Source organism: Staurois parvus, unplaced genomic scaffold (assembly GCF_062004578.1).
Source record: "Staurois parvus isolate SC_StPar_1 unplaced genomic scaffold, SC_StPar_1.0 ptg000090l, whole genome shotgun sequence".
NCBI classification, from domain to species: Eukaryota; Metazoa; Chordata; class Amphibia; order Anura; family Ranidae; genus Staurois; species Staurois parvus.
The window spans coordinates 22,830,023-22,847,642 of NW_028317886.1; positions in this window are offsets into that span (position 1 = coordinate 22,830,023).

Below are 17,620 nucleotides of genomic sequence, written 5' to 3' on the forward strand. Positions count from 1 at the left end.
GATACATAATACCGACATATGCGCCTGGCGTAAAATACAATGCTTTATTCGAAGTTTAGAACAGGATAAAACAATACATATTGACCTCCACACTCACGTATTTCCATTGAAGATTGAGCTGACAGGTGCCACTTACACTGACAAGCAGGGGTGGACTGACCATTTGGAAATTCAGGCACTGCCAGAGGGCCGGGGTCAGTAGGGGGCCCCATGAGATGCCCCTGGCACCTTTTTCATAAGCTTTTTTGAGTTTGGGCAAGGACACAGGGGCCCCATGATCCCCTATTGCCTGGGGGCCCCATGAGTTGTCTGTCCACCCCTGCTGCCAAGCCTATTCGGGTTGAGCAGTTGATTTGTGCTTTCCTTGGAACAAACGACAGAGGGACAGGGATCTCACAGAAACTAAGTCTAGTTTACTGTTCAGTACACGTTAACAGCAGAGATGAGCCGAACATACCTGAGTTCAGTTCGAGGTAGGTTGGGTGATGCTGAATCTGAACCCTATCAAAGTCAATAGGAGTCAAGTGTTAAAAGACAGTAATTTTCTAGACTAATAGGCAAGGGATTCTCAAACAAATGGCATGGGGGGCTGTGCACTGCATTGAGGAACATGCACCAAATTTTAATAATGCTTAAAGTGAAATATTAAAAATGCTAAATGCCTTTAAATAATATGCATGGGGGATGCCCCAACTCTGCCTGTGAAGTAGCACATCTGTGAAATATATACAACTTACTACAGCAACACTGACATTTACAATGAAAAAGTATGTTTGAATTGCCAGCAAAATTCTCCTTGTACACTTGCACATTTCAGATCCAAGTCCAAAATGGGTCATCGTGAAGTCCTCCTTGTCTCACTTTCAGTAGGAGTTACTACAGAAGTATATATGGGTTAAAACTGGATTAAAGCCCATTCATAACAGGGACATTATCTGTAATGGGTTCCTGTTTGGTTATATACCTCACCTGCTGGTGTGTACTTGGGGATATTGCTGGGCCCAGCTCCCATAAAGGGATGTGCTACTTTGTACTATGGCAGATGGATTGGGGACTGTGGAAGAAGGGGAGGATCAAAGAAAACAGGATCAAACAGCCTTTTGCAGAGGATTAACCCCTTAGGTTTCACCATGAGTATACCAAGCATGCTTTACTACATATACAGACTGATTTTACTAACACTTTAACCACTGTTGGGCCGCCCACCCACAATGTACTGCGGATGAGTGGCAGCTTCAGAACCCATACGTTCTGATCCTTTGTCAACACAGAGGGGCGCTACGTGCACAAGTGGGTGTGCAACCCTACCCCCCCACAATGAGAATCCTGGTAATCGGGAATCGGTGATCACATGATCGCTAGTCAATCACATGATCACAATGACAACAAAGCTTTTATGAATCAATCTGATCCATAAAAGCTTTGCGTCTGTTCTGGGAGAGCTGTGATCGGTCTGCCGCTTTCACATGACACATGGGGTCAATCTCCGCACCCTGTACCATGTGTCCAGATGGAGCCAATCACAGATCACTATTGTATTGAACTGTCATGAACTTAACACATTCATGACAGTTCAAAGCAAGCTTTGCATTGCAGAGTAATGATCTTCATTGCTACTGCAATGCAAAGTGTAAAGAAAAAAAAAACCTTGATCAACCCCCCCCCCCCCCCCCCCCCCCAGAGTAGTACAATGTAAGTATTTAAAAAAAAAAAGTAAAAAAAGAAAAATAATGTTTAGCCACTTCAAGTCCGGACACTTTCACCCTCTTACTGTCCAGGCCAATTTTCAGCTTTCAGTGCTATCACACTTTGAATGACAATTACGCGGTCATGCAACACTGTACCCAGATGAATTTTTTAGCATTTTTTTGAGACAGGTAAAACTTTATTTTAGTGGTATTTTGGAAAAAGAAGAAAGAAAACAAAAATGTATTTTTCTCTTTCCTTTAATTCTTTTTCAAAACCCTGTGACAAAACTGATATCTGAAAAATAGTCACCATGCCTCTTATCAAATTCCATGGGGTGTCTACTTTTCAAAAAGTCTACTTTTCATTTGGGGGGGTTTGTACTATCCCGGCCTTTTAGGACCTCTGAAACTGTGATAGGTAGTGAGGAAGTGATATGAGGAAATATGCCCTTTGAAAGCCTGGAGGTGGTCATTGGATTTTGTGGCTAGGCTGCCAAAAAGTCTCTCACATGTGGCATCCCCATACTAGTAGCAGAATGTGTTTTGGGGTGTTATTCCACATACAACCATGGCATGGGTGAGCAATATATCTTTTAACTGACAATATTGCATAAAATTTTTTTTTTAATTTTTTAAAAAATAAAATGTTCCATGGACTCAACATGCCTCTCAGCAAATTACTTGGGGTGTCTTCTTTCCAAAAAATGGTCATTTGGGGGTGTTTGTACTGCCCTGGTATTTTAGCACCTCAAGAAATGTGATAGGCAGTCAGAAAGTAAAAGCTGTGTAAATTCCAATATATACCATAGTTTGTAGACACTATGACCTTCACACAAACCAATATTATACATGTATTGGGATTTGTTTTACCAAAGACATGTAGCAGAATACATGTTGGCCTAAATATATGACACAATTTGAGTTTATTGTATTTTTTTTAACAGAAAGTAGAAAATATTGTTTCTTTCAAAATGTTTGGTCTTTTTTCATTTGTATCACAAAAAAAAATAAAAAACCAAGTGGTGATCAAACCCCACCAAAAGAAAGCTCTATTTGTGTGAAAAAAAGAATATAAATTTTGTTTGGGTACTGCGTTGCATGACCGTGCAATTACCAGTTAAAGTAGCACAGTGCCAAATAGCTAAAAATGCCCTGGTCAGGAAGGGGGTAAAACCTTTTCGGAGGTCAAGTGGTTAATGTATGTATGTATTTCATGTCTAAAATATTGTACAGCCTTTCATGCACAGCACAATGAGAATTCCATTAGAAGGCGTTTTCTCTATTTCCTTTCTCCTTCCAGTACAAGCTGTATAATTCTCTATGGTGAACTTCAGTTTTCAGGACTTTGGCAGTTATGACTGATGGGATTCTAAACCCTCCAGGGATTATTCTTCAGTGCCAGATAAGGATGCAGGGAATGCAAAGAAGGAACTGCTCTCATCTACATTAGTCTTTGTTTACTATTTTTATACCTGCTTTAAGTAGTTGAAGAGACGGAGCACTAATATGCTGCTTTGTCCAGTATATTCTTTTTACCCACTTTGTAGGGGCTGGATGTATTTTGGCTAATGATTGTAGAGGTGGTGCCTAGCTGCAGAAATGTTCATATTCCCCAGTGATATCTTACTTAACATAAAAAAAAATCATAAATTCGATGCCTTCTATGTAAAAGCTGCTTATACTTAAAATGTCTGGTAGGGATTCATTATCATAGTTAAATGTGACAAAAATATAAAAAATGTATCTTTAGCATATGATTACCAATTAAAGGTAGCAAAGTTATTATGCATACATGATGATGTCTGATAGCCTCAAAGGAGCCTATCAAGTGGTTGATAGATATAACACGCCAACTCCGACTTCTGATCATTGGATTACATTATTGGTTTTATCAGAGAATGAGATCAGTAAACAGTTCCACAGAAACACAATGCAATGGTAAAAAAAAAATGAGACCTGTGCAAAAGTGCAGCTTCAGAATACTTACTGTTGTGCTCTATCATTCACATTTGACTTGTCTCAAACTGTTTACAGGATAAGGTTGGAAGAGTCTAGGTGCATTTTAAACATTGTTTATATCTTAAATATGTGCTAGAAGTGGCGCTTGCTAACCACCATCATCCATAAACAAATCCTATATTATAAATGTGTTCAAAATTGCATAATGACTTGTGCAAATATCAATAAAGGTCCATGTGTATAGTGAAACACATAATTAATTATAATTACTGGTGCAAATAATAATAAAAAGTTCACACCATTCCCACCATTTAGTGATCCACCACCAATAATTCAGACACACTCCTCACTTACCAAATGTTGTTAGCTTCCTTGTTATACAACAAGAAAAGTCAAGAGAGCTTTGTGGTCACCTCCGGAACTCCTGGTTTACCTCTTCTCTGCGTGGTCACCTCCTCCCCAGGCGATCAAATAGTATCCCAATGGTAATCAAATGGCAAAAATTCCAAGAAAGCGAAAGGATCCTCTCATAGTGTAAAAACCGTATTATTTAATAAAAAAAGGGCTTACATAAAAAATATTGCCCAAAGATACATATAGTCTAGCAGTATAGTCAAGCAGATAAAAAATAAAAATGTCCCCAGAAAAAAACAGGATATTTGGGCAGGTAGTAAAGAATTAGAAAATAGAAAAGAAGTGGTTATACATCCATCAGATAAGGGGAGGGGGGATAGTCATCTTAAGTAAAGAGGACTATAATAAAGAACTTAATAGGTTGGTGGAGGAAACAACAATCTATGAAAAATTGAATGCAGACCCCACCAATAAATATAAAGCTCAGCTTAAGAAATTGTTTAAGAGAGCACATAAAAAGGGTATCCTCAATAAAAAATAATTTAAATATTTGGTTCCAGAGGCACCTAAGTTATTTACCAGGTTCCCAAGGTTCATACAAAACAAAATAAACCCCAGGGGTTAGAGTGGGGTAAATTCATTATTTTCAAGATTGTTGGAATACTTAAATTATTATTTATAGCCATTAGCACAAGAGTATTCATCCCACCTTAGAGATAACAAATATCTCATCAACATCCTAGACAACCTACAGTTGGAGGAGGATAATATCCTGGTCACTGTGGATGCTGATTTGTTCTATATGAATATTCGCCATGGTGATGCACTAAGGGCAGTGGGATGAGCTTCAAAGTAGAGATCCGGGTTGAAACAGGAACAGCAAACTGTAATTCGAGAAGCCCTAGAACTGGCTATGGGCAGTAACTATTTTTGGCACAAAGTCTCCTTGTATAGGCCACATAAAGGTGTGGCCATGGGAGCCAAATATGCACCCAGTATGGCAAATTTATTCCCCAGCAATTCAGAACAGGAGGAGATATTTGGTAGGGCAAGGCAGGAGCTAACACTCTACAAGAGATACAGTATATAGATGATATAGTCATCTTATGGAAGGGCTCAGAAAGCAGCCTGATCAAATTTCTGGCAGAAATAAATATAAATGCATATCACATTTCATTTACAGGGCAGTGGAACCACCAACAGGTTAATTTTTTGGATTTGGTCACATATATGTACAACAATTTATTGTATACACTTATTTTAAGGAGACAAACCGTTATGAGTACATCCCTGTCCAAAGTTACTATCACCCTAGATGGATTGGGGGTATACCCAATGGCCAGTTCATGCAGATATATCACAATTGCAAGGATATCAATGTTTACAATGACCAAACGGAATTGCTAATCGAGAGATTTCAAATCTTAGGGTATAAAGAGACCCAGCTAAGGGATACTAGACATCAGGTATCTATTTTAGATAGGTAACACTATTGGAGGATAAACCTATAGAGAACAATGATTTAGGCACGTGCCCATAACTGATTTTAATAGACAATATAGACACTTTGAACAAGTAGTGCGGAAATACTGGTCTATTTTGCTCAGAGATGAAACCTTATCTAGCATTTTACCTAAAAGACCACATTTTGTCTATCAAAGAGTCCCCAATTTGAGGGATAAATTGGTCCAAAATGTCCCAGATCCCCCAAAGAAGCTGGGTACATTTTTGGACCATAAAGGGTTTTACCCCTGTGGTGAATGTAAATCATGTAGAACAGCAGGGGTAGAAAAATCTCATCGTTCACATCGAACGTTACTCATATTAAACTTACCAAATAAAGAAACTTATAACATGCCAAAGCACTCATGTTACATATCTACTTTCATGTCCTTGCGGTAAACAGTATGTGGGCCTCACTACACGAAAGCTCAGTACTAGACTGGGGGAACATTTGAATAATATAAGAAAAGGCTATAAGAATCATAGCCTATTTAACCATTTCAGACAATGCCATAACAGGGACTTGAGTCTGTTAACATTTTGTGTTATAGATAAGGTGGAGCGCCACTGGAGAGGCACAAACATATATAAGGCAGTGTCAATGAATGAGACACGCTGGATATATGAATTATGCGCTTTGGCTCCAGAGGGCTTGAATATCAATATAGATATTGATTTATATCAAACTTTTAAGTATGGAACCTTATGTAAAAGAAAAAATAACTAAAGAGTGATATCAAAATGATCAAAATCTTTATAGATGGGGTAATAGTAATATTTTTGTGAGCCATCAGTTTTAAATATAGACAATAAAGTAAGAATTATGCTTTTTGATATAATTTCCAATTCCCCAATAAACGCATATAATATATAAGGCAATTCAATAATACCCATGGGATGTTGTTCCTTGGTTGTTTTTTAACATTTTTCTTGAGTAATTTGTAAATGAGTAGGGTAGGGGTGGTGCTATTGTTGTAGATTGTTTATGTTGGAGATGCACACCATGACTTCCTGCATCTGAAGATGTCATGCTTTGGAACACACGCCAAGAGTGTTCTGTTTTAGGGGTTGTCCAGACTATATGTATCTCTGGGTACTATTTTTTATGTAAGCTATTTTTTAATAAACTATACGGTTTTACACCATGAGAGAATCCTTTCTCTTTTTAAGAATTTATGCCATTCTATCACCATTGGAATACCATTTGATCACCTGGGGAGGAGTTGACCACGCAGAGAGGCATTATACTAGGAGGTCTTGAGGTCGGAGGTGACCAGTGACCACAAAGCTCTTTTGACTTTTCTTGTTGTATACCAGGGAAGACAACAACATCTGGTGAGTGTGGAGTGTCTCTGAATTATTGGTGGTGGATCACTAAATGGTGGGAATGTTGTACACAAGCATTTTCTTAAATTTAAATGGGCTTTTAAGTTATTCACAAAAAATAAAAATGTATGGAACGTATTTGATGCATATATGGACTTTTATTATTATTTGCACCAGTAATTATTTATTTCATTATACACATGGACTTTTATTGATATTTGCACAAGTCATTATGCAATTTTGAACACATATATAATATAGGGGTTTTTTATGGGTGATGATAGTTAGCATGCACCACTGTTAGCACACATTTATTTTACATCCTATGAGGTAAGAGGTGGCAGCTGCAAGCTAAGAATTATTTAAGCACTAATTTATTGTCATGTGCCTCAATTCATATACCATACTTGTGGGATCCCTCTAGAAGTTGGAATACCCTGAAGTAGACATAGCTACCACAGTGATCTCTACTAGCTTCCAGGTCCCGTACTGAGAGGTTGCCCTGCTACATTGTGAACGCAAGAGATTGCACACTTTACAAAGTGCTTTACTTTTCTCCAATAATGCAATACATTCTTTGATTGAAAGGAGAAGAGGCAGGACAGTGATATCAACTTATTCCCTATCCACCTCATCTAATCTGAGAATTCTTTGCATTCATTAAGAAAATGTCAAACATTCTTTAAATGGCACCTGTGCTGAGCAGGTGAACTCAGTGTTCACATTACAGAAATGAGCCACTCGGCATGGAAACCAAAAGCTAGTGGAGATCACTGGAGCAGAGAAGTCTACTACAGTGATTTCCAGTTTCAAGAGGAACCCCAACGGTATGGTATATGCATAGTTGCAGTGGTCCAAAGTGGACCAATGTAACTAAGTCAAAATATTGATACCTGGGAGTCTTCTTTAAACTTTACAACTGTAATATTCTAATATTAGGGCCTGTGTCTATGGGTTTTGCATTACTATATAAGTCGACAGGAATCCAAAACTTGATTGAAGCAGGGGAAATGCAGGGCAACGGGGGGTAAACTGCAGCTCAAATGTACATATCAAACATTTCAGAAGATTCTCAAACTGATGTCAAATCAATGCCATTGACACATGCACAAAGCTTGTCAGCACAAGCCCTTAGTGACAGCCAGTAAGCAGGTTGTTTTAACAGCAAACTAGATAACTGTGTGCGCTCTACAGCACTCCAGGAAATGAATTGCCAAAGGGAGACCAAGGGAACCAGGGCACAAGTGGCTTAAAGATAATGCTTCAGGGATGCAGCCCTCTTCAGATGGGGGAAATCAATCACTGGAAAAAAAGCAGACAGGTGGCGCAAACACCTAGTGCATTATCCAAGATTTATTAAAAGGAGTAAAAGACAAAAACATACACACAGACATAGTATGTATAAAAAGATTTTGTATAATGGAGATGGCTGCAACAGCGGGCAAGGTGTTCCAACTGTCAGTGTGGTCAAATGGATGACACGTTTCGGGGACAAGTCCCTTTCCTCAGAGCTACTCTAGCTAGCTCTGAGGAAAGAGACTTGTTTTTGTCTTTTACTCCTTTGAATAAATCTCGGATAATACACTAGGTGTTTGCACCACCTGTCTGCTCTTGTTTTAACAGCAAAGGCCAATGCTAATTTGCAGGATGTCACCTCTCCTTTTCAGTTTTGCAAACCTAGTAAAGAAAAGAAATAGAAAAACACTGTTTAGGCATGAATACATGCAATACATTATGGATGGAACCAAATGCTATGGCTCCATGTTGACCTAGAACATCATTGATGGAATTTAGCTATGATGTGGTTTTTGGAGTATCAGAAATGAACATTGTCACTGGCAACAATCATTATTTTTTATGAACCTGGGGTTTTGGAAAACAGATTGTAATACATATTGCACATATGCTCTTTGTGTAATGTAGCCACTAGCTATTTTAAAGCACTGTCTGGAGATGATTTTGGCTGTTCAATTCCAATTAATTGTAATTACAAAACAAGGAAATGATTGCATAGGAAAATAACTAATACTGCAATATTAATCAGACATGCTATACACTTAGTTGAATAAGTAATCCCTGAACAGTGTTTAATGTGAAACGTGTAATAATACAGAAAATTGTTCCAGGTGAACCATAAAATACTTCTGTGAAATAGGAGTTCAATAGAAAGTCAACATCAAAAAGATTTTTTATGATGTTGTCAGAAGAGTAAAATTAAGAAACTATAAAAAAAATCCTGACGGACACAGCAAACATGGGTGTTGGAAAAGGTTTCACATATTCAATGAAAGATTACATGAATGAAGTGCCTGTGTGTGGTCTTATAGACGTGATCTCACTGTTTCCAGCAACATGTTGATTGGAGACAATGATGAACCTATAATACATTAGTGGTGACAACATAATCAGCTCTGTAAATATCAACTAAATCCGAATAACGTTTAATAATTCTGTGTCCCTTTATAATTACTGAAGCCCAAGTACAGTAAGAATAAAAGAAAAAACACCCAAAGCTTAAGACAATGCATAGTAAGAGATTGTAGGAAATAAGTATAATAATAAGTTCAGTATGAATAGGCTGGTTACTTGTTTTTAGGACCAATGATGAAATTGAATACAATGGACTATATATTATTCCTATTATATTTTATTTACAACATATTGTACCTGTAGACTTATTTAAAATTACTCAGCCCTCTTGATACTTACCTATTTTCCTCGAACTGCAGCAATATTGCATGAGCCTTCATCTACATATTAGTTCAAGGACAGGCATGTCTATATCAGTAAAGCTGGATAGTTGCTTCATTATGCCAAGACTATGTCAGATATAAAGAACATAAATGTACAATTTAACAGCAGTTTGAATTTATATAGGTCAGAGGATTGGAAAGGCTTGAGTCTTAAGTCATGCCCCTGCATGTGAAAGAGTGAATTGGTCCCACAGACATCCCCTTGACTCCCAACATCCTGGTTTTTGGCATTCATGACCGGTCCCATGATGCTGCTTCTCTTTTCCAATCATCTGGTCTCCCTGTTTCTGATGTCAGCCTGTTCAATGCAGGACCAGGGACCCCTACTGGTTCCACTTTCTACCTGATGATATTGAAGACCCAAGCACATTACAGGGGTGCAGCTTCCCCCTAGGCTAAACAAGAGGTAGGTCCTTAACCACCTTAATACAACTGCATATAATAAAAAAATAAGGGTGAGGAGATGATCTTGTTGCTGCAGAAAACAAGCATAGGCAGCCAGTGTGCTAGTTGAATGCTCATGATTTAACTGTCTTTAAACAGCACAGATCAAAGGCAAAATGCACAAAGTGGCTCTGTACCTTGTGATTGCTGGAATGGTCACTGCCAAGTTTACATTTGAGAGCCCTCCCCTTCTTCTCACAGTTGAGGAAGGGTATAAAGATTGAATGAATGAAGGGATCATGGAAGGAGAGGTAGGCAGCAGCAGATTTAAGGTGGGGATTTTTAATTAATTTGATTGTGGGATTTTTTTTCCATCCTTTCAACTACCTAGCCCCCCCCCCCTCTTCCCTGTACATCTCACCTCTATCCTGTATATATGTGACCTACATGTGTGTGTCTGTATGTGACCTTTATATTAACAATTTCACCTCGCTTATCCTTCTCACCCTCTTATATCCTTCTCCCTCTTTCTTCAACCTGTACATTAATGTTGCATTACCAAGCTCTATGTCCTCATTTCCAAAAAAAACAAAAAACAGTGATTATTAAATACCACTAGAAGAAAGCTCTGTATAAAAAAAGCTTATATAAAATTAATTTGGGTACAGTGTTGCACAACTGAGTAAGTGTCAGTCAATCTTTCATAGCACTGAAAACTGAGAAATTGCCTGGTAATCAAGGATTATATACAGAGTTGTACCCAAGTGGTTATTTTACAGGGCAAGGAGGTGGAGGGCATCCAGATATAATCGTGTGAAGGATGGTTGATGATTAGTTTTTAAATTCGCTTATGACAAATCTGATCTGTTTTATAGGTTTGTAAAATAATCTTTTTTTCAAACAAGACATGCTAGAAAAGATGGCCAGATTAGAGCTTCTAAGCTTTTCTTCCTGTACTATAAAATGTGTTTCGTAGGTCCCTGTTGGGAAAACTGCCCCTTGCTCCTTGTTCTGCCTGAAACCTGTCAAATAGACAGAAAATATAAAAATACAAAAGATTCTTTAAAATTGAGCTGCACAAACTAAGAGGTGTAATAAATAAAAATATCAAAATATTAAAAGTGCTGCACTAAAAATAAATAATAAAATAAATGTTAGAAAAAAATTAAAAATGTGCAGTGCAAACTACCACATAAAAAATGCTACACAAAAGAGCTGAATAGCCTGCAATTAACAAGTACAATCATCACTATGTAACCAAATCAGCGATAAAGTCCAAACAAACAGTTAATAAAACGGTTTATATGTGATGAAGTCGAAAACATTTGCTGAAAATAAGTTGTATCGATAGCGAAGGCAATCTACTGAGGTGACACCACCACCAGCATTTGCCCCAGGAAGTGCTCTCACCTTATGGTTTGACCTCCACTACAAAAGTTCAAACAAGCATGAACAAATAGATATCCAGGCAAAGTCACTGGATACTCCCAAAGATAACACAGGCTCTCTCCCGCCACTTCCAAATAACACTCAGCACCATATGGGTTAGTCAATCACCAAAAATAAACCTCTCATCTTTGCAGCTCTGAGTACCAGAGGTAATCATGAGCAAACACTGGGGAAGATTTACTAAAACTGGTGCACTCAGAATCTGGTGCAGCTGTGCATGGTAGCCAATCAGCTTCCAACTTCAGCTTGTTCATTTATGCTTTGACAATAAAACCTGAAAGCTGATTGGTTTCTATGCAGAGCTGCACCAGATTTTGCACACTCAAGTTTTAACAAATAACCCCCACTGTGTACTAATACACCGTTGCAAACCCAGGATCACTCTCCAACAAGAGAACCACACAGGAATTGATCAGATGTAGGCAGCCCTCACAGTTAGTGGACTTTATCAAATGTAGAGCTACCCTCTTGCGGGTCGCTGTGTTTCTGGATCCCTTAGCAACAGCCAGGCAACACACATTTTCCACACTTGCATCCACAGTCAGTGAACAGTCCACAAGCTTAGTTTTTGTTATTTTATTAGGGGATGTAACTTGGATAGGGTAATAGGGATTATGGGATGCCCAACTTAACTGAAGCAATGCACGAAGACAACTTCCTTCCTATTTACAGAAACAGGTCCTGGACTGTTCTTTTCCTTGAAAGCGGTCAGTCATTACGGATCAGTAGCAACTGCCCCTTATGGGCTAGGGACTTGCAGCCCCCTGAATGTTAGCTTAGCAAGTTGAAAACTACATACACAGATGTTTCCTCTGCCCTGTAGAACTGCTCCCAGCTCCACAGCCTGCAGAAAATACTAGCCCTCCTAGCTGAAGATCTCCCAGGACAAGGATAAAAAGTTTAAGCACAGTGCTGTCTTTTGAAAGCTTGCTACATGTGGCAGTCTCTCTCCTTGTAAATCCCTGGGTGTGCTGATGTACTCTCTCTGTCCTCCTTGCTCCTACTGCTCCCAGGCTTTGATCCTGTTCGTGCCGTGATGCTGAATGCATCCTCCTGAGCCAGCCAAAGCCCAGCCTGGAGGCCAGCCCCCCTAGACCTTGGGGAACCCTCCCAAGCCACCAACAGTGTCCTAAGCACTCTATTTTCCACTTGACTCCTTTGCCGGCCTGACTATTCCATATTTATGGGTTGGTCTCACCACTCTACCAGGGCCTCCAAACCTGGGATTGGTTAGATTCCCATAAACATGCAGATTAGGTCTCCCCCTCTTACACCCTCGTAAACCCACTGGCTTCTGGAAGGTTCCATGGCCCTCCAGAATTAGGTGGAGACAATAGATTCTCAACCTGTTAAGCCATCCAGCTATCCCTTTGATGCGGTGCAGTTGTCCTGTTCCCTTAGCAGAAAAACACCCCCAAAGCAGAATGTTTCCACCACCATGTTTGACAGTTGGGATGGTGTTCTTGGGGTCATAGGCAGCATTCCTCCTCCTCCAAACACGGCGAGTTGAGTTGATGCCAAAGAGCTCGATTTTGGTCTCATCTGACCACAACACTTTCAACCAGTCCTCCTCTGCATCATTCAGATGTTCAGTGGCAAACTTCAGATGGGCCATGACATGTGCTTTCTTTAGCAGAGGGACCTTGCGGGCACTGCAGGATTTCAATCCTTGTTGGCATAGTGTGTTACCAATTGCTTTCTTGGTGACTGTGGTCCCAGCTGCCTGGAGATCATTGACAAGATCCTCCCATGCAGTTCTGGGATGATTCCTCACTGTTCTCACGATCATTGACACTCCACGAGGTGAGATCTTGCATGGTGCACCAAACCTAGGGAGACTGACAGTTGTTTTGTTTTTCTTCCATATGTGAATGATTGCACCAGCTGTTGTCACCTTCTCACCAAACTGCTTGGCGATAGTTTTGTAGCCCAGTCCAGCCTTGTGTAGGCCTAAGATCTTGTCCCTGACATCCTTGGTCCTTTGGTCTTTGCCATGGTGGAGAGTTTGGAATCTGATTGTTTGATTGCTCCTGTGGACAGGTGTCTTTTATACAGGTAACAAAATGAGATTAGCACCACTCCTTTTAAGAGACTGCTTCTAATCTTAGCTTGTTACCTGTATGAAAGACAACTGGTAGCCAGAAATCCTGCTGAATGATAGGGGATCAAATACTGATTTCCCTCATGAACATACAAATCAGTGCATAATTTGTTAGACATACATTTCTTTTGAATTTTGTGTTGCTATTCTGTCTCTCAGTGTTACAATACACCTACCATTCGATTTTTAGACTGATTATTTCTTTGTGAGTGGCAAACATTCAAAATCAGCAGGGGATCAAATACTTATTTCCTTCACTGTATATATTGATAAATTTACAGAAATAATATATATAATACATATATATTTCCCCTCACTTCCTACTCTGTTTGAATGAGAACATTCTAAATTAGGCCACAGATTAAAAAAAAAAAAAAAGTTGAAATCCAGTTGATAAAAAATAGATTCTATTGGATTTTGTGGCTTTAATTGTTAACCACATAATTTACAGACACTTCATATAAGTACAAAAAAATTAACATATGAGTATGATCAAGTATGTGTAAGTATGGTGTCAAGCTGTGTATATACTTTATATGACTATAAATATAGGTCACAATGTTTATTGAATTCATTTATATGGAACTATCATATCCTGCAGTACTTTGCAAATAGGACATTTGCATCAGTCCCTACTCCTAAATGGGATGCCGTCAAATATATTTAACCTACTAAAGTTATAAGCAAGCACTGTGGGTTTAGTTCTGGATGGATATCAATTAAGCTACCTACATGGATTTAAACTGAGAGATGAAACATATACAAATAAGATGATGACATTCAAAATCCACAGAGATGATATCAACAGGCATAGATGCACCATTTGTGCAACATTTTCATGGGATTTAGGAGCCCATTTACACAAGATGTAGTTCAGGTGGGTGCTGGGGCCTCCTCCTGTTGTCATATGAATCTGAACAATGCTCGGGCAGGTGAGAAGTGAAGTGCATTCTTCATGACACGCAAACTATCCCCCTAATTACATGGGGGTCCAAAAAGTGTTTACTTACAGGGGTTCCTGGTGACTATGTCTGTCACTGAGTATCAGTTGTAGGAAATTAATTCACATCAATGCAAATCAAGAATATTAACCAGTTATGCACTGTTATGTACTCACTGCTTATTACCTTGTATATCAGAGGTATCACTCTGCTGGTCAAGACTTGGCAGGAGAAACAAATGTATTTCCCAAAAAACATCAGTCAACAGCTTGTTATCAGTTTAAAATATTCGCAAGAAAAAAAGACAGTTAATTGTTATAGAAGACACCTTTATATTTCCTCCTATTTAGGTAAACCCCACTCAGAAACAGGAATATTTTCATGTTCACATTGAATTTGAAAGTTTTCTACAAAAAAACCTTTGCTGGTACAATATGCTATACTTTATATTACATGTAAATTATGGGACATTTTTAGAGTGCCTTTCTTATGACCCAGTTTTCAACCCCTCATATACATTTTTAATGTATATTGCACATATAACTGAATGGGAAATCAATATTTTTTCATTTAATAACTGTTACCAAGATTGTGGTAACAGTTATTAAATGAAACATTTTTTTACATAGTAGAGTGACCATATCCAGGTGTCTACATACTTGGATCGACACCCCAGGTCGAATCCTTTGGTGGTTTGCTGTTAAGTTATTACCCAACTTTTCTAGTTGGGAGCCTAGGAGTATCTTCTTTTACTATTGGCCCATCACTGTGATGGGCTGTCTGACTAACCAATATTGAGATACTTGAGGGTCGAGACCAGGCTCTCGATGAGGAAGGCTGTTATCTGCAGGCCACTATTCTGTGGAAATGTTGTTATGGTTGTATTCATGTTAACTTATTGGGGTAATGAAAAAAGTGAGCAGACTGCTGCTGACAGGGCTATTCCACAAATCTGGGCTATGGTTACTGAAGTGTATGTGGACTTTGGAGTGTATTGCCTGTTTGTTGTAAGTTTACACTTGCAGTTGTGGGGTGGTAAAAACACATGATGAACTGCATTTTTATCAACTGTCCCCCTTAAGCTGCACCCCCTGTTGAGTTTGGTGGGTAGTATCACCTACTGAATGCCCTGTGAAAAGTGATTCACTGTGGCCTGCTCTTCAGATGGTGATACATGTGTAAAAGAGTTCTTATTGTACCAAGATGTAACTTAAGTGGAGTCCTTTGCACACAACTTGACCAGGAGTGCCCCTTTACTTCTTTTTTCCACAATCCAATGACTATTCCCAATCCCTTAGACTCCTGGACTTGCCCAGGGTATATAAATTCCACAGTTTTATAACATATAAAAAATGGTGTAACGCCCATATATACCATATATATCGATAATAATCAACTATAAATAATAATAAAAATCATGAATGGTGATACATAGCAAAATATGAATATCGATACATAAATATATAGTGACCTGATCCCCTCTGTTATCTTCTAGTGACCTGAAAGCTTGTGAAAATGAAAATGAAAAACGTGGTCCTAGTTGGACCCAGTGTGGTAAACACACACACAAAGTGCTATCCAATACCCAAATCCCTAATTGGGATCAGTAGCTGGACACAGTCTAAAAAGCAAACAAAACAAGTGAATCCCTGCATGTAGTTTGCATGGGTTCGTATGGAGTAGCAAGATGGCATCCACGACGGATATTGCGTCACCGCGTGCCTACACGTTGCGTCGCGACTACCACGTGACTTCAGGGACCCTGGTGATGTGACGTAAAGCGTAGGCACGTGGTGACACAATATATGGCGTGGACGCCATCCTGCTACTCCATACGAACCCATGCAAACTACACCCATAGCATGAGGTTGAAATGCTTATTATCTACTGATATCACTTGAGTGAGCAATATTATGGCTATATGTTTATAATAAATGGTATTACACTATGGAGGCTCTCTTTTTCATGTCATTATTATGATCCATATGAGAGTTGGCTATATTATGGGCATATACACCTAAAGGGAACCTGAAGGTGATCTGAGATGTGGAGGAGGTGATAAGGAGGTGACGAGGCAATTCATCACCAGCGGCTGTAATGCACATCCACTGCACCACCTGCATGTTTTTGAAATATTAGTGGAACACTTGGCATATATGCACATCATTTTGGACTTTTATATTTAATATTTTTTAGGTTTTTTTTTTCGTTTATAAGTATATTGCACTATACTATTTTTAGGGAATATTTTGGGAATTATTTTGAAAATTATTCAGTGGGGAGGAGGTTGTGATTTCTAGGTATTGTGTATTTTTTGGAGTTTGTTTTTTGTCACTGAGCACTATTCACTTTATATAGGAGGATTATCCCCCAGTGCAGGGATTCACTTGTATGTGGTACTTGTTTTGTTTTTAGGCTATGTCCAGCTACTGATTCCAATTAGGGATTTGAGTATTGGATTGGATAGCACTTTGTGTGTGTGTTTACCACATTGGGTCTAATTAGGACCATGTTTTTCATTTTCATTTTCACAAGCTTTCAGGTCACTAGAAGATCCCCGAGGGGATCAGGTCACTATTTATTTATGTATCACTTTTTTTCTATGTATCACCATTCATGATTTGTATTATTATTTATAATATTTGATTATTATTAATTAATTTATATATATATATGGTATATATGAGCGCTACACCATTTTTTATATGTTTTAGCATTATTCACTAGGTATTAAGTTGCGGGTGTTAGCAGCCACTTTTGATTTATTTTCCACTTCATAGCGCAGGAGGTTTATACTAATATCTTTATTTAAATTCCACAGTTTCCCACCCTCTGGTGCACAGAGATAATGATTGACGGGACATGTTAGCGGTCCTCCTCCATCGCTTTCCACGTGTGGGCCACCAGCTGTTATCATAAGAACATGCATCTTTATCTTAAGCCCCCAGTCACTGTGATGGGCAGTGTTCTAGCTGGATTTGGAATAGAGTGGCCCTGTATCTGCAGCCGCCCCCTTGTACACCTTTTTCTGGGATTTCTGCCATTGACTCCCACCAGACTTCTGTTTTTCCTGTAATGAGCCTCTGGAGCTCCAGGTCCATCTACCTTGTGTATGAGGTGTTACCCTCAGGGGACCTGCAAGTAATCGTGTTTGCACTAGAC